We start from the raw sequence: 18,964 nt of genomic DNA, 5'->3' as shown, positions 1-18,964 counted from the left end.
CTAAGATTGTACACAGGGTAGGGCTCAGAACTTCCCACAGCAACAGGGAACGTCAGTGCCTCTGTGCAGATTAATCTCACACCTAGTCACCACGCAAGCCCCATAGAAAGGTGGCAGCAGAAGTTAATCTGTGTCTGGACCCTTAGGGCACAAACAAGGATTGTACTTACATACACAAGACTAACCCTTGTTGGTCAGGCTGGAGACACAGTAAAAATTCCTTGGACACAGCCATAGCACACTGTCACTGTTAGGCACTAATGACTACATGCAACTCCAGACAAAGGATGGGCGCTAGATTTGCCTCCTGGAAACCAGGTGCCAGACCAAATACAAAGTGAAACACTTCTAGACAGGTAAGGACTGATAGGACACTTACCAGAATGATAACCCAAGAGAAAACAGAAAGCAAGGGAATCATTTAGGAGGCAAATCCAGGCACAGAGAACAGGCTCTTTCGACGCAAAGTCTGGAACAGGTCTGGGTAACGGAAAGCAGGCTCTGGCAGAAACAAACATGAACAAGGTGGAGAAATAGGGAGCAGAGTCTGACTGGAACAAGCAGGAACAGCACTGGGTAAACAGAGAGCAGGTTCAGGCATAATTAGGACTGTAACACAATCCATTAAGGGTTGTGGAACACAAAGGAATGGTACTCCAATGCATGACAAGGATCCTCAGGGAAAGGCAGCTTCTAAGCAGTCCCAGGCAGCAGCAAGGCCAGGGCAGATTCACATGACTGGGCAACACAAGAGAGGTCACAGGTGTGGTGTGCAGCTTCAGTTTCTCACAAATCCTGGATGAGAGAATCCAGCATAAAGGGACAGCAGAACTTTTCCCATAGGAAGCAATAGACAGAAGATTACAGGTCTTACCGAATACTAGGCAGGACATTATAGGATCTGAAGTCCATGCAGGCTAATGTAGTTCTTATATAGCATGCCATATGGAAAAGGGAAGCATACAGAAGTCAGAAAGGGAGTCTGGGTGAATGTTAATGATGATTCCCAGGGTACAGATAGTCCATTTACAGTGCCCCCTAGAGATGGGAGGGCAGAGACTTAACACATGGCAGTGGCACAACTTATTTCCAAGGATGGACTGCGCAGGGCATGTGTTGTGACATTGCTTGTCATACCTGGGACACTCATGTTATCCATTTTCAGGAATGATGCACCTCTTATCACACAAGCTCCTTGCAGAGATAGCAAATGTAACACTTACTAATGTCAGGGGTCTGTTCAGACATTCCTGTTACCACTGATATTTCACATCCACTGCCACATGTATGGTGCACTTATTTACCTTATGATTGGCGATGTCATAGTTGTGTGTCATGTGCTACAGTAGACCATGTTGGCAACATGTATGTGTCTCATGTGCTGTGGTCCTATGATTTTATGCAAAATTCAAAAGATGTATTTTTTATATGTGGCTGATGTTTGCTGTAAAATCATACGCATCACATGTGATGTGGCATCAGAAGTGGTCAGATTTGTTTTTGTGACATGCTCCCTGAGGTAATACTCACATTCTTAAAGAGCATGTGATGGAGAAATAAGTAAGCAGAGCAGGACTGTGTGATAAAGTAAGGTGTTTAATTACATATCCTAACAAGGTGTTTAGGGTGACTATTGGTTAAAAAAGTTTTGAATAATCTGCTTTCTGTGGCGCATTCCTGCAGCTGTGTTTTGATGTCTACCCTCATTTTCCGTGGCACCATCCTCCTCCTCCTCAGGCAGGACTTGCTCGGGTTCATATAGGGGGATGTTCCTCCTCACACAATTGTTGTGCAGGAGAGCACATGTGTTAGAAATTGGGTCTTTGGTTGGCAGTCGGGTTACCCCGTCCAAGCAAGGAGCCTCACTCTAGTCAGGGTAAGCCACACACAGTCCAAATTATCCTGTGCCACCCTCTGGTAGCTTGGCAATGAGAAGTCAGGCTTAACTTAGAAGGCAATGTGTAAAGGATGTACATGCCCTGGGCACCTCTAGTGCACTTTACTAGGGACTTACTAGTAAATCAAATATGCCAATTATGGATAAACCAATCAACAGTACAATTTACATAGAGAGCATATGCACTTTATCAATGGTTAGCAGTAGTAAAGTGCCCAGAGTCCTAAAGCCAACAAAACAGGTCAGGAAAAATAGGAGGAAGGAGGCAAAAAGTTTGGGGATGACCGTGCAAAAAGGGCCAGGTCCAACATTACCCCCACCAGCCTAAAGCAGGGGAGAACAATCAATACCCCTATGTACTTCTTCTTGAGGCGATGGAACAAGGACCCAGGCCCACAACAGCAGGGGCATGTTCGAGTTCTACGCCTTCCTGACTCCAGTTGGATCCCTCTGTCCATACTCTCAGGGCCCACTAAGCTAACCCATAGGGAACTATTCTCCTCTCCTGCAGATTCCATCTGTGCAACACCTAACCTTACTTTGCTCACAGATATATCCCAGGGACCAGATAGTACCACCAGGGACAACACAGTGGTGTTGCCGACTCCACCCCGGGGTATGACTTTTGTTCCCCTCAGGGGCAACAATGTCAACCAGGATAGCAAGCCACAGTAGCCACTGGCAGCTGTCAGGGATGAGAGCCAGGCCCAAGGCCTCTCAAGGCTCTCTAACCACTGCGAATGTGGAGAGTGGGGGGCAGTAGCCCCAGGTGCTTGGCACCTTTTGACCACTTCTCCCTTCCACCAGGTCAGGGTTGACAGCCTGACCCTGGTCCTCCCCTCTGGGGCTCTGTACCCTTCCTTCTGGAGCGGCACCCCAGAGTCCCAAATTTTCAGGGTGCTTATACAAGCAGTCCTGCACAAGTCTCCTACCAGTGCAGGGGTGCTAACCTGCAACTGGTCTTCCAACCTGGGGTCTGTACCTTCAGGTTGAACTAGAGTCAGGGGTGAGGCATCTCTCCTCCTGCCCTCCCTACTGGGGTCCTACACCCCCAACTAGGAGTGGATCCCCCAGAAGACAACATGGTAGGGGCAGGAACACACCATCCCCAAGGGCCACACAAGAGTCTGGCTGGCACAGGTCGCCTGACCCATGCCCATCTGGCAGAGTCTGGATCCCCCCCAACCCAGACATGGTTTCACCAAGGTCATTCCTGGGGAGCTCTGCTCTCAGAGCTGACCCCTGACCCTCCAGGTTCTCCACTGGGGTCGACAACCCCCTCTCAAACCTCTGTCTGGACTTCTGCACCCCCTCACTAGGAGTGGTACTGCGAGACACCACAACTGGTGGAACACTGGCTACAGCCCCTCTCTCCTGACACTGTGGGGTCTCCCTCAATAGATGGCCCTACGCTATAGACTAGGCTCCCCTCCTGGTGTTCTCTCTTGAACCTTTCAGGACCTGGGACTGGATCTTAGGCACCCTGGGCCTCAGCCCATCCCCATTTCCTCTCCTCTGAGACTGGACATGGGGTCCCTCCCCCATCCCACTACACTGTGACCTACCTGGAACACTGCAATCCTTTCCCACCTCACCTGGTTGGGAAATACTTAGACCACTCCCTTCAGGAGCACCCCCAAATGCCTCTCCACACTCCTTGGTACTCACCCAGAGGTCTGCCTCCAGTATAAACTCCCTGGGGCCAGAGAACTCACAATCCAACTGGTGTTGGCGTAGCTCTGGAAAATAAGGACTAGGAATATGCTCTCCGGCAATTACATCACTCAGCCCCTCACATGAATTAACCAAACTACCCTTCACCCAACCATCCAGTGACTCAGTCTTGAAATAGTACCCCACATCACCCTCCTGAGACTGGTGAGACAATACCTGACTGTCCCTGACACTCAACCCACACTCTTCTGTGATGTCTCCACACTCCATAACCAGAACTTCTACCTGGGGGGAACCCTTCTCCCTGTCACTCTCATCTAGAGTCAGTAAAGTGTCCCTACCCACAGTAGGAATATGACTCCCTATGCCAGTTCCCCAATCCACCTTAGGGACCCTGTGCATCACAGGAGTTACCTCCTGGTGTGTGTCAACTCCAGCCTTCAAGTAGGGTATGTGCACTTCCAGCCCTCTCCATCTCTGCATATACCTTTTCCATCCACTGCTCCCGAGCTAGGAGCCATGCCTCTTTCTCCGGTTCCCTTTCCTCATTAGAGTATTCCTCCTCCTCAGCGTAGTCCATCTTCTCAGGGTCATCTGGTAGTGTTGCCTGCCAGAGTTTCAACTCATACTGAAACAGGGCTGACTCACAATCCTTCCTCTTGGATTTCTTCTTTACAGCCAGATGCCTTTCCTTGCAGAATACTTTTAGCTCCTTCTCTTTACAGAAGAAAAGGTGCCAAAAGTTGACTTCCATTCTGCCAAGGCCTCTCAGGTGGAATCCAAAACCAGAGTCCAACAATATCAACAATATATCCAGGAGGGCATCAGAGAACAAAAAGCAAAAAGATGAAAAATCATGTTGACCTTTAACTGTGGGGAGGTAGTGAACAGCTATTGTATGTCACTGCACAAATACAAGTCCTATCCCACCGCTGCCACCAATGTTAGAAATGGGGTCTTTGGTTGGCCTTTGGTTGTCGCGTGGGCTCTCATTATTCTAAATGAGACTACTGGATTTCTAGGTAGCAGGATCTATAACGGTGTGGGGGACTGAGTCTGACCCACGTGTAAAGAACTCTGTCACCCTAAATCCGTTTTTTGCTCCGGCTAACTAGCAGTGCCTCATTTCTCCCATGTGGAAGAAATGATTTGGCAGCCGAGTGCATGACATCTTTGGAACTTCTCAGGGAAGTCGTGGTTACTCAGATCCAAACCAACTCTCTTATTTCCAATATGATCTCATATACAAATGACAAAGACAGTATAAGTTTTATATAATGTTTTTTAATAAAACGACTGTATTTTAGATATTAAGGCGTGAGCCGCAATAACCAGAACGATACAACACAGTAGGATTGAAATAGTTACCAGGAGAGTAAAACATAAGAACAAAGCTATCATATTGTCTAACAGTTTCTACTCTCCCTCTGCTTGTTCTATTTAGAGCACAGCATGTTAAGCTTCTAGCTTGCCTATTAGAATCACTGTGGAGACATCAGCCCTCATACCTGAGCAAAGACCTGTGATCTTGGTTCAGCATCTGCAACGAGGCAGTCAGCGTCTAGTTGTGGTTCCCTGGTCGGAATCTCCCTCTGATTGCCTGTTCAAGCAAGGACCCTCACTCTAGTCAGGGTAAGTCACACACAATCCGAATTATCCTGTGCTCACTCTCTGGTTCAACTTAGAAGGCAATGTGTAAAGTACTTGTGCAATAAATCATGCAATAACACAGTAGAACACCACAAAACTACACCACACAGTGTTTAGAAAAATATATAATATTTATCTGATAAGATGCATTTCAAAACAATTAAAATGCAATAGGTATATTTTTAGATATCACTGTAAAAGTTATATAAAGTGTTGTTAGTCTCTTAAAAAACATAAATGTCTCTTGCAAGCACAAAGTATCTGGTTTGCATTCAAAATCTCTGCAGGGGACCGCAGAGGAGGCGATTCGTGGAAAACAGGGAGGTGTGTGTCGGTTTCGCCCCTTCACACACAGACTTGCGTTGTTATTTTTCACGCACAGGAAGACTTTGGGGGTCATTCTGACCTCGACGGTAAAAGGCTCTTACCGCCGGTCAGAAGACCGCCATTCTACCGCCGCGGCCGCGGTAAACCGCCACGGTCATTCTGACCCACAACAGGCAAACCACCAAAAACCCGACATCCACGGAAGGCCGCCTCATCAGCAGTCAGCGATAAACTGGAGATGACCAAACCTCCACCGTCACGCCAACACAAACACGCCCATGCCATTACGACCCACCAATCCACGCGGCGGTCTTTCAACCGCGGTATTCCATTGGCGGTACACACCGCCGCGCTCAAAATACACACACCCATAAAAAAAACACAGCCACATTGGACAATTCAAAATACACACACCTGAGACACATACACACACCACTCCCACACACCCATCACCATATAAAACACACACCCACATCACCCACAAACCCCCCCAAATCGAAATTCTGAGACAAGGCGCAATACACACAGAGAGAGCACAGGGAACGCAAACCACAACACACACAGGAACCCAACATCATCAACCACACCACATCCACGCACACATCACCACACACCACCACTCACATCACCACAAACACCACCCCACACCTCATCCACACCACCCCATGGCACCCCAAAGACACCCCAGGTTCTCGGACCAAGAACTCAGGGTCATGGTGGAGGAAATAATCAGGGTAGAACCCCAGCTCTTTGGCACACAGGTGCAGCACACCACAATAGCCAGGAAGGCGGCGCTATGGCAAAGGATCGTCGACAGGGTCAACGCTGTGGGACAGCATCCCAGAAACCGGGAAGACATCCGAAAGCGCTGGAACGACCTACGGGGGAAGGTGCGGTCGATGGTGTCAAGACACAACATTGCTGTGCAGAAGACTGGGGGCGGACCCCCACCCACTCCACCCGAATTCACAGCATGGGAGCAAGAGGTCTTTAACATCCTGCATCCTGAGGGCCTCGCTGGAGTAGGCGGAGGAATGGACTCTGGTAAGTCTAATCTCAACTACTTTACCCCCCCCAACCACCAGCATGCCAACCCACACCCCCACCCTCACCCCCAACCCCCCAGCACACATCCTCCCTGCCAATGTCTCACCAGCACAACCCACCCAACACACCACCAATCCCTGAATGCCAACACAAACCATGGACACCCATCACCTAAGCATGACCACTGCACATACCCATCCCCCCCCACAAACCACCCTCCCAACTCCTCCCACAAGGGAATGCCACCACTGGGGGACAAGGGCACCCACAAATCGCACGCCATGGCACACACAGAAGCAATAACCATACTCTTTTACCCCTGCAGGGCCCGAACGCCAACACACCGGCCAGGAGGGTCCAGATTTGTCCATCCCACCCCCAGAACAGGCCCCCAGTGATGACAGCAGCTCTGTCGACCTAGAACCTGATGACCAGCCCAGACCATCGGGGACCTCTGGACAGTCGGTTCCCCACACACAGACACAGGCCACAGCAGACCGAACCCCCTCTGGGAATACCAGCACAGCTCCCACCCAGCGGGCCCATGCCTCTGTCTCCAGGACGCGTCAATCAGTGGTGTGTCCACCACTACAGGGCACCCAGGCTGACCCACTACCCCAACAACAACAGGGACCTGGGGGCAGTGGTAGTGGGCACACCGTCCAGGGGACAGAGGCCCGGGGAAACAGGGTAACTGGGAGGGCTGCTGTGCGAGAGGGGGTGGACCGGCCCAGGGAACCCACTGTCCAAGAGGCCCTCACCACCATCATGGGAGCATACCACCACTCCCAGGAGACGATGGCGACGGTACTGGCCAGGTTCCAGGAGATCCAGGCACAGCAGGAGGAAGGGTACATGGGGTTCAGAGACGAACTCAGGAACATCGGTTCCGCAATGGGGACCATCGTCCTGGCCCTCAACCAGATAGTCACCACATTGCGGGACCATGTGGCACCCCAAAGGGCCCATGTCACTAGCCCGGACACGAACAGCCTACCACCTCCGCCGGCGCTAGTGGACAGGAGGCCCCCACACAACGACAGGCCACCAGAACCCCACCTCCTGCTGAATATCAACCACCCCGCAAGCGGAACCTGAGATCACACAAGAAGACAGAGTAGGATGCCAAGACCCCCGCCAGCATAAGATACCCCCTGATGTCATCCCACTGTCCCACCTTGTCACCCTGTCAAACCTTAAACAGCCCCTGCTCCATCCTTCCACAGGCATATGGACAATGCACCTGTGAGACTGAGAACTGGACTCTGCCATGGACATTACTCCACCCCCACCCATCACCGTTTTACAATCATGGACCTATATGTAGCACTTAAAATAAATCACCAAATTGCACTTCAAAAATCAGGAGTCTGCTTGTATTCTTAACAAATGTATTACACATAACGGTGCAATAATGTTCAGTTACATTGTGATGACAACATACCAATGTCAATAAGCATTAGTCCATGGGCAAACAAAGCAGAAGTCACGCTGTGGGTCATACAGTCCTGAAAAGGGAAGGGAAAGTCAAAAATCAGTTAAAAGGAACTGGGGGGAAACACAGAAAGTAGAGATGCAGGAGGCCAGAAGTAAATGTAAAATGGCGTGGGTGATTCTTACCTGTGTGCTACTGAAAATACTGTTGTATAACTGTGTCCCTGTTGTCCGTGTCGTCCCCGTCGTCTTCCTCCTCTTCACTCTCCACAGACTCCACAGCTGCTACAACACCACCATCTGGACCATCCTCCTGCAGGAAAGGCACCTGGCGTCGCAATGCAAGATTCTGAAGCATACAGCAGGCCACGATGATATGACACACCTTCTTTGGTGAGTACATTAGGGATCCACCTGTCATATGCAGGCACCTAAACCTGGCCTTCAGGACCCCGAACATGGGAGCATACCACCACTCCCAGGAGACGATGGCGACGGTACTGGCCAGGTTCCAGGAGATCCAGGCACAGCAGGAGGAACGGTACATGGGGTTCAGAGACGAACTCAGGAACATTGGTTCCGCAATGGGGACCATCGTCCTGGCCCTCAACCAGATAGTCACCACATTGCAGGACCATGTGGCACCCCAAAGGGCCCCTGTCACTAGCCCAGACCACGAACATCCTACCACCTCTGCCGGCGCTAGTGGACAGGAGGCCCCCACACAACGACAGGCCACCAGAACCCCACCTCCTGCTGAAGATCAACCACCCCGCAAGCGGAACCTGAGATCACACAAGAAGACAGAGTAGGATGCCAAGACCCCCGCCAGCATAAGATACCCCCTGATGTCATCCCACTGTCCCACCTTGTCAGCCTGTCAAACCTTAAACAGCCCCTGCTCCATCCTTCCACAGGCATATGGACAATGCACCTGTGAGACTGAGAACTGGACTCTGCCATGGACATTACTCCACCCCCACCCATCACCGTTTTACAATCATGGACCTATATGTAGCACTTAAAATAAATCACCAATTGCACTTCAAAAATCAGGAGTCTGCTTGTATTCTTAACAAATGTATTACACATAACGGTGCAATAATGTTCAGTTACATTGTGATGACAACATACCAATGTCAATAAGCATTAGTCCATGGGCAAACAAAGCAGAAGTCACGCTGTGGGTCATACAGTCCTGAAAAGGGAAGGGAAAGTCAAAAATCAGTTAAAAGGAACTGGGGGAAAACACAGAAAGTAGAGATGCAGGAGGCCAGAAGTAAATGTAAAATGGCGTGGGTGATTCTTACCTGTGTGCTACTGAAAATACTGTTGTATAACTGTGTCCCTGTTGTCCGTGTCGTCCCCGTCGTCTTCCTCCTCTTCACTCTCCACAGGCTCCACAGCTGCTACAACACCACCATCTGGACCATCCTCCTGCAGGAAAGGCACCTGGCGTCGCAATGCAAGATTCTGAAGCATACAGCAGGCCACGATGATATGACACACCTTCTTTGGTGAGTACATTAGGGATCCACCTGTCATATTCAGGCACCTAAACCTGGCCTTCAGGACCCCGAACATGGGAGCATACCACCACTCCCAGGAGACGATGGCGACGGTACTTGCCAGGTTCCAGGAGATCCAGGCACAGCAGGAGGAACGGTACATGGGGTTCAGAGACGAACTCAGGAACATCGGTTCCGCAATGGGGACCATCGTCCTGGCCCTCAACCAGATAATCACCACATTGCGGGACCATGTGGCACCCCAAAGGGCCCCTGTCACTAGACCGGACCACGAACAGCCTACCACCTCCGCCGGCGCTAGTGGACAGGATGCCCCCACACAACGACAGGCCACCAGAACCCCACCTCCTGCTGAAGATCAACCACCCCGCATGCGGAACCTGAGATCACACAAGAAGACAGAGTAGGATGCCAAGACCCCCGCCAGCATAAGATACCCCCTGATGTCATCCCACTGTCCCACCTTGTCACCCTGTCAAACCTTAAACAGCCCCTGCTCCATCCTTCCACAGGCATATGGACAATGCACCTGTGAGACTGAGAACTGGACTCTGCCATGGACATTACTCCACCCCCACCCATCACCGTTTTACAATCATGGACCTATATGTAGCACTTAAAATAAATTACCAATTGCACTTCAAAAATCAGGAGTCTGCTTGTATTCTTAACAAATGTATTACACATAACGGTGCAATAATGTTCAGTTACATTGTGATGACAACATACCAATGTCAATAAGCATTAGTCCATGGGCAAACAAAGCAGAAGTCACGCCGTGGGTCATACAGTCCTGAAAAGGGAAGGGAAAGTCAAAAATCAGTTAAAAGGAACTGGGGGGAAACACAGAAAGTAGAGATGCAGGAGGCCAGAAGTAAATGTAAAATGGCGTAGGTGATTCTTACCTGTGTGCTACTGAAAATACTGTTGTATAACTGTGTCCCTGTTGTCCGTGTCGTCCCAGTCGTCTTCCTCCTCTTCACTCTCCACAGGGTCCACAGCTGCTACAACACCACCATCTGGACCATCCTCCTGCAGGAAAGGCACCTGGCGTCGCAATGCAAGATTCTGAAGCATACAGCAGGCCACGATGATATGACACACCTTCTTTGGTGAGTACATTAGGGATCCACCTGTCATATGCAGGCACCTAAACCTGGCCTTCAGGACCCCGAAGGTCCGTTCTATAATCCTCCTAGTTCGCCCATGGGCCTCATTGTACCGTTCCTCTGCCCTGGTCCGGAGATTCCTCACTGGGGTCAATAGACAAGGCAGGTTGGGGTAACCAGAGTCACCTATTAGCCACACACGGTGTCTCTGTAGCTGTTCCATCACATAAGGGATGCTGCTATTTCACATTACATACGCGTCATGCACTGACCCAGGGAACTTGGCATTTAGATGGGAGATGTACTGGTCAGCCAAACAGACCACCTGGACATTCATCGAATGGTAATTTTTTCTATTTCTGTACACCTGCTCATTGTCTTTTGGGGGTACTAAAGCCACATGGGTCCCATCAATGGCACCAATGATGTTGGGGATATGTCCAAGGGCATAGAAATCACCCTTCACAGTGGCCAAATCACCCTCCTCAGGGAAAACAATGTACCTCCGCATGTATTTCATCAGGGCAGACAACACTCTGGACAAAACCTTAGAAAACATAGGCTGAGACATCCCTGATGACATGGCCACTGTTGTCTGAAAAGACCCACTTGCCAAAAAATGGAGTACTGACAGAAGCTGCACCAGAGGGGGAATTCCTGTGGGTTGGCGGATGGGGGACATCAGGTCTGGCTCCAGCTGGGCCCACAGTTCATGTATAGTGACTCGGTCAAGTCGGTATAATATGTCGTTCTTCCATTGTCGACAGGTCCACCAGCGGTCGGTACACGGGAGGATTCATCCTTCTCCTCGCAAGTCCCAGCGGACGGTGCCTAGGAAGGACAACATGGAGTACAGAGTCAAGCAACCCACAGGTGCGTTCACCCAGCTAGCACAGTACACAAATCGCTATGCATTGAAAGGCTTGTATGAGTGGCAATGCAAGGCCTAGGCCTGTGTGACGCAGTAGTAATTAAGCCATGTGGGCCCTTGTAATGGCGGCTGCCTGACCTGAGAAGTGTGACAGTGGGATGTGAGGTCAACGCGCTGGCGTGGCACACCGTGGCGGTAGGCGGTCGAAGACCGCAGTGCGAAGGCGCATTGGTTAACATTGCACCCTATGGGTTTCAGGAGCCAATGACGATGTGCGCCGGCGGTCGCGGTACGCACCGCGGCGGTACGCACCGCCGCGGGCGTGACCGCCATTTTCTATCTGCTTAATCACTCAAGACCTGATCATCCACAGGAGAGGACCTATACTGCAAGTGCTGCTGTGACCTCGGTCTGGAAGAGACAATGGCTGCTGCGACTGGGGAAAGGGCCCCTGCCTTCACTTCAGAAGAGTTGGAGAAACTTGTGGATGGGATCCTGCCCCAATATGCCCTACTCTACGGTCCTCCAGACCAACAGGTAAGTACACTGGGTGCACGTTGAATGGGCTATGCCTGGGTTGTGTATGGTGGATGTAAGATGGTGGGGTGGGGAGCGAATGAGGAGTGCAAGGCACGACAGATGAGAGCATGTGCCACATGGCAGGGTTGGGGAGGGGGGGGCAATCACATCTGACATGCAGAAATTTTTTGAAATTTCCTTTCCCACCCTGTACATGTCAAATAGGTCAGCGCCCATCAGAAAGTCGACATTTGGCGTGCCATCGCCAAGGAAGTCCGGGCCCTGGGGGTCCACAACAGACGGGGCACCCACTGCCGAAAGAGGTGGGAGGACATCCGCCGCGGGACCAGGAAGACCGCAGAGTCACTGCTGGGGATGGCCTCCCAACGTAGGAGGGGTGCCAGTCGTACCTTGACCCCCCTGATGTCCCGGATCCTGGCGGTGGCCTACCCCGATTTGGATGGGCGCGTGAGGACATCACAGCAGACACAAGGGGGTGAGTACCAGCACATTCTGCTATCTTTACGCGCAGTGGAGGTGTCTGGGTGGGGGAGGAGGGCTGTGGGTGACATTAGGCCAGGGCGCTTTCTGTAGTGTAGTCCTCTCCTTTAGGCATGGCCCTGTGCCCCCGCCCCCCACCTCTGTAGGGTGCCAAGTACAGCAATCCATGGTCCAGCATCACCCATGTGTGCATTTGTTGTCCATAGACCTGTAGGCCTAGTCACAAGTACTGAGTAGTGTACCCCGATTGCACGGCGTAGTGCTGGAGGCTCCTCTGTCTCTCCGACAACGGTGTTGACAATGCATGCACTCAACCTGTCTTTATTTCTCCCCCCACCCTTTTTCTTTATCTTCTTGTGCATGTGTGCATTAGCATCATCCGGCGGAGGAGAATTGGCATCGGAGCACGAGGGAGCTGCAACTCACAAGGCTCCGGTGGGCCATGCTACAGACACCGAGGTCACCAGTGATACGGAGGGCGAGGGGAGCTCCACAACGGGGACCCGTGGTGACACCAGCGACACTGACACGTCCTCGGAAGGTTGCTCCCTAGCAGTGGCGGCAACATCCGTGCCCCCCGCCTCAACAGGTACAGCCGCCACACAGCGCACCAGCTCCGCCCTCCCAGCAGCCCCTCAGCCTTCGCTCCGTGCCCGCTCGCCCAAGAAGGCGGGCATCTCCTTCGCCCCAGGCACCTCAGGCCCTGCCCCAGTTACCCCTGCTGCCCTCAGTGAGGAGGTCATTGACCTCCTACAGACCATCATTGTTGGGCAGTCTACCCTTTTGAATGCCATCCAGGGGGTAGAGAGGGAGATGCATCGGAGCAATGCATACCTGGAGGGCATTCATTCGGGTCAGGCTGCCCATCAACGATCGTTCAATGCTCTGGCCTCAGCACTGACGGCAGCCATTGTCCCTGTTTCCAGCCTCTCTCTTCTAACTGCCTCCAACGTCTCCCAGTCTCCTGTTCCTCAGCCTATCCCATCCACACCATCAGACCAGCCTGCACACACCTCAACACCCAAGGGCAGCTCATCCAGACATAAGCACCACAGATCCCACAAGCATTCACCCAAGCAACATCCAGATGCAGCCATGGCAACAGTCACTACCACCTCTGTGTCCCCCTCCTCCTCGTCTCCCTCCTCCCTCCCTGTGACGTCTCCACTCACACCTGCATGCACACCACCATCAGCCAGTACTTCCATCACCACCACACCCTCCAGTACAGTCCGCACACGTGCAGTAACCACCCACAATGCCATTTACACGTCCCCTGTGTCCTCTCCCACTGTGTCTGTCACCCCCTCTTCCAAAACACACAAACGCAGGCAGCCACCCACACAACAGCCCACCACCACACGACAGCCTACGTCACAAGCACCTGCACCCATAGACAGCACACCTGACTCTCCTACAACCACATCCTCTCCCTCCACTCCCATACCCACTGCACCTACCCTTCCCATTGCTCCTAAAAAACTTTTCCTCTCCAAACTTGACCTCTTTGCACCACCTGACCCACCCCCTCCATCTGGTAAGAGTCCGAAGAGCACCTCAGCCACCACCAGCCCTGCATCAAGTCTGACCATTGTGCACGGGTTTTGGAGTCCACCCTTTCCCAGCACAGATACATCGGCCAGCAGCAAGGGGACAGCCAGCCCCCCCCCTGGAAAGAGAACCCGTAAAACCAAGGCCCGCCGTGAGAAGGCTGACACGGCTGCCCCCAAGGAGCAAAGTCGTGGCCCGTCACCTGCCACAACATCAAGGGCAGGCAAGGGCCAGAGAGCCTCATCGAAGGAGGGCAAGGGCAGCAGGGCGGAGAAGTCAGCCAGCAGGGGCGCGGAACAGGAGGGCCCCACAAGCCCCATCCCGGGTGTGACGGAGGACACCCACGGGCCCAGGACTCCGTCACAGGAGGGTCCAGCAACTGCACGGTCGGAGGGCGACTAAGCAGGGAGTCCTGGCCAGGTCTGGCTCCCTTGATAGACAAGACAGGCGCCGCTGAACAGGGCCCCGCTGAGAAGACAGGCACCACTGAACAGGGCCCCGCCGAGAAGAAAGGCACCGCTGAACAGGGCCCCGCCGTGAAGACAGGCACCGCTGAACAGGGCCCCGCCGAGAAGACAGGCACCGCTGAACAGGGCCCCGCCGTGAAGACAGGCACCGCTGAACAGGGCCCCGCCGAGAAGACAGGCACCGCTGAACAGGGCCCCGCCGAGAAGAAAGGCACCGCTGAACAGGGCCCCGCCGAGACGACAGGCACCGCTGAACAGGGCCCCGCTGTGAAGACAGGCACCGCTGAACAGGGCCCCGCCGAGAAGACAGGCACCGCTGAACAGGGCCCCGCCGAGAAGACAGGCACCGCTGAACAGGGCCCTGCCGTGAAGACAGGCACCGCTGAACAGGGCTCCGCCATGAATGCAGGCACCGCTGAACAGGGCCCCGCCGAACAGGGCCCCGCCGAGAAGACAGGCACCGCTGAACAGGGCCCCGCCGTGAAGACAGGCACCGCTGAACAGGGCCCCGCCGAGAAGACAGGCACCGCTGAACAGGGCCCTGCCGAGAAGACAGGGACCGCTGAACAGGGCCCCGCCGTGAAGACAGGCACCGCTGAACAGGGCCCCGCCGAGAAGAAAGGCACCGCTGAACAGGGCCCCGCCGTGAAGACAGGCACCGCTGAACAGGGCCCCGCCGAGAAGACAGGCACTGCTGGGCCCTTCCTGTCAAGCACCGCTCCGCTGGGCCCTTCCTGTCAAGCACCGCTGCGCTGGGCCCCGCCGTCTCAAGCAACGCTCCGCTGGGCCCTTCCTGTCAAGCACCGCTCCGCTGGGCCCCGCCGTCTCAAGCACCGCTCCGCTGGGCCCTTCCTGTCAAGCTCCGCTGGCCCATTGACAGTGCCGGTTCTGTGTCGAGCTAGTGTTCACGCTGCACTCTGGGCACCCTGCCTCCTCCATGACCAGTGGAGTCTCTAATCCACCTGATGGACTGTGGCTTTGCACTCCCCAGGATGGCACAGTGGGCATGGTGGCCCCTTCGTGGTTCTGGCGTCGTGGACTCCTGTGGCTGAGGTGCCCCCCCTTCCCTTCCCCCTGACGTGCCTGTAGTTTTGTCATCTGATGCCCCAGCAGTGTTCTCTCCAACGGACTCAGGTCTCCTGTGTGGGCTTTGCCCATGTGACATTGGCCCACGGACTGTGGATATTTGACACACTGAGCAGGACTTATTGACTATGTACATAGCTTTCGCACTGTTCATGATTTTTGCTTTGATATTTCATAAGGATAATTTTCCATGACTTCAATGAACCTAATTTATACATAAATTTAAATTAGCATTTTTATTATGTCTTTGCATTTTTCAGGGGGGTTTGGGGGGTGTCACTCAGTTGTTGCTCTGCATTGGTATGTTGATAGTTGGGGGGGGTGTATGTGTGTGCCCGTAACCTTTCGTCCTACCCCCCTCCCCTGTGTCGTAGGTGCAGTACTCACCGTTGTCTTCTGTGCCGGAGTTCGTACTCGTGGTAGATGAGCAGGTAGACAAGAGCTGGTAGGATGTTTAATTCGGGTTCCATGCTGTCCTCCGTCCTCGTGGAGTGTATAGAGGTGAGCGTTTTCCCGTTCGTAGTCTGTTTCCGCAGTGTTTTTATCGGCGGGGCTCCCGCCCCGGAAAAGGTGGCGGATTGGTGAGTTGTGATACTGTGGGCGGTACATTGTCTGCCGCCTGCCTGTTGGCGGTGACCGCCGCGCTGTTTGTCTGAGTGTTAAAGTGGCGGGCTGTGTTGGCGGTTCCCGCCAGGGTCAGAATTCCATTATTTTTACCGCCTGCCTGTTGGCGGGTTGGCGGCCGCTTTATCACCGACCGGCAGGGTTGGAATGACCGCCTTTGTGTTGATTTGAGGTGCGCAGACTTGGATCCTCTTCGGGTTGTGGGGTTTTCGGGTTCCCGTGGTCGATGCGTGGAATCAAGGGCTTGCGGAGCCAAGTCACAGGCGCTGCGTCGACTCTGTGGGTGTTGGGTGGAAATTTCTCCCGCATGGCAGGTGCTGCATCGATTCCTCTTTGGAAGTTCAGGCTGCGTTGTGCCGGCTCGGCCATGCAGCGATCCAGTGGGCCATGCATCAAATTTCCGTTTGTTAAGCTGGTGCTGCATCGATCTTCTCCTTGCAATGTCGGGCTGCCTCATTCCAGTTTGGTGTGCAGTGAATTTTTCACTGTGGGGCAGGCTGTGCATTGTTTTTAGCAGGCTGTGTGTCTAATTTTTGCCACACAAGGAGTCCAGTTGCAGGAGTGAAGTATTTTTGGTCCTGAGACTTCAGGGAACAGGAGTCAAGCTCTGCCCAAGCCCTTGGAGAGTACTTCTCAGCACAGCCAGAGAGCAGTAAGGCTGCAGGGCAACAGCAATGCAGCAGTCCCTCTCAGAAAAGCAGTCCAGGTGAGTCCTTTGGGCAGCCAGGCAGTTCCTTTTGGCAGGTCTGGTTCAGGGATTCTTCACCAGCAGGTTTCTTGTCCAGAAGAGTCTGTGAGGTAGAGTGTCTACCCCAATAAGGGGCATATTTATACTGTTTGTGCCGAATGTGCGTCAAAAATTTTGACGGACATGCGGCGCAAACCGCGCACCATATTTAAACTTTGACACCCGAGCCCGCGAACGCCAAAATTGTGCTGTGTGCGTCATTTTCTGGATGCGGGAAACCGCCTTGCGTTAATGGTCTTTTCAATAGTGCCAGCTACATCAACATGATCCCATTCATTTTCTCTTGCAGCTGATCAGGGGTATGGCATCCAGCCATGGATTATGACACCATTTAGCAACTCGAGTACTGCTGCAGAGCGTGCATACAACGACGCCCATAGGAGGACACGCAGCATTGTTGAGCGGACCTTCAACATCCTCAAGTCAAGGTTCCGCTGCCTCGACATCACTGGTGGTAGCCTCCTATATTCCCCCGAGATGGTCTGTAGGATCATCCTCACATGTGCAATATTGCACAACATTTGTACCAAAAGAAACATTCCCCTCCTGGAACCAGAGCCACACATGCCTGAAGAGGAGGAAGAGGAGGATGCTGGCCTGCAACAGGAGGGGGAACTACAGAACACAGCTGCTGGTATACGCAGGCAGCAACAGATTGTAAATAATTTCTTCTGAATATGATCACCTTCACCACTTTAGTTAACGAATTTAAATAAAAACCTATTCTAATCACCATATCATGGTCTGGCTAATCCTTTTTGCACACCTTCATCTCTACTTATCAGAATAAGAGTGTTGCCTCATGGAGCATTGCTGAGACACTGAGTAGGACACGGAACATCCCAGAGCTAATGTGATGCCTAACATACAATGGTCACATACACACACACTCTTAATGACATATATCATGTACATATCTCCTTTGAAGGCCAATAGCAGAGGACCACAACTATTTCACACATACATGTTGAAAGCAAGGTCCAACGCAGCATATGGCACACAACTAAGACACCATCACTCAATAAGGGGAAAACAAGCCTCATACATGAGGCAGTCAATGTGCTTTGGCATCAGTAACAGGAATGTCTGACCAGACCTTTGACAGCAGTTAGTCCAACTGCATCCAATATTTGCAAGGACTATCTGTGACTAGAGTTCCATAGAAGCAGAACATAGACAGCACAAGTGCCACACATATGACATGCATTGCGCACATGACATTCCATGTACATGTCAGGCCATTTCCTAACTCATTACACACCCATGCATCTGGTCACAACCCACCTGTCGGAAGAGGTCCCTGGAATACTAAGATGTGCACCCTGATAATACCTCCTCTACACACACAGACCAACACTAGCAAACCAGTGTGCTACACCCTTTCCTATGGTATGCCATTGCCATAGAACATCTGACTGCAAGGACGTCAGGTCAATTTATACACTGTCTTCTAGTTTCAAAGCCCTGTTAGCACATGTAGATTGCTTCCCCTTGTGAAAATGTCTGTTGGCCCTTAGAATGCAAGTCTCACCTACAGGACTGGTGAGAAACAGATGCAGTCTACCCCTATGATCACCTCTATGCACACCACCCATTTCAAAAAGCACTTCCCCTGATGATGCCTGGAACAGCATAGGAGTTGCCATCATGTCAAATACCCCGTCAACCATTGATACTAATTAAGCCATGTAACACAGCCCTTGAGTTCATTTTTCACCTTCAAAAACACAGGACGTAACAGTTTGACATATCAACTGTCCACTTTGTACTCAAAACAGTCTCAGTCAGACCACTGATTAAGTAACTTGTCAAGTAACTGGATCCTGAATCACCTTGCATTCTGTCAGCCTGACTGGCAACTGTCTGTGCATCACACTAAAGTATCCCTGTGTCTACATATGCACCACACTTGCGTTAGCAAACCTCCCAT

Source organism: Pleurodeles waltl, chromosome 1_2 (assembly GCF_031143425.1).
Source record: "Pleurodeles waltl isolate 20211129_DDA chromosome 1_2, aPleWal1.hap1.20221129, whole genome shotgun sequence".
Lineage (NCBI taxonomy): Eukaryota > Metazoa > Chordata > Amphibia > Caudata > Salamandridae > Pleurodeles > Pleurodeles waltl.
Note: the sequence above shows the minus strand (reverse complement) of the source record.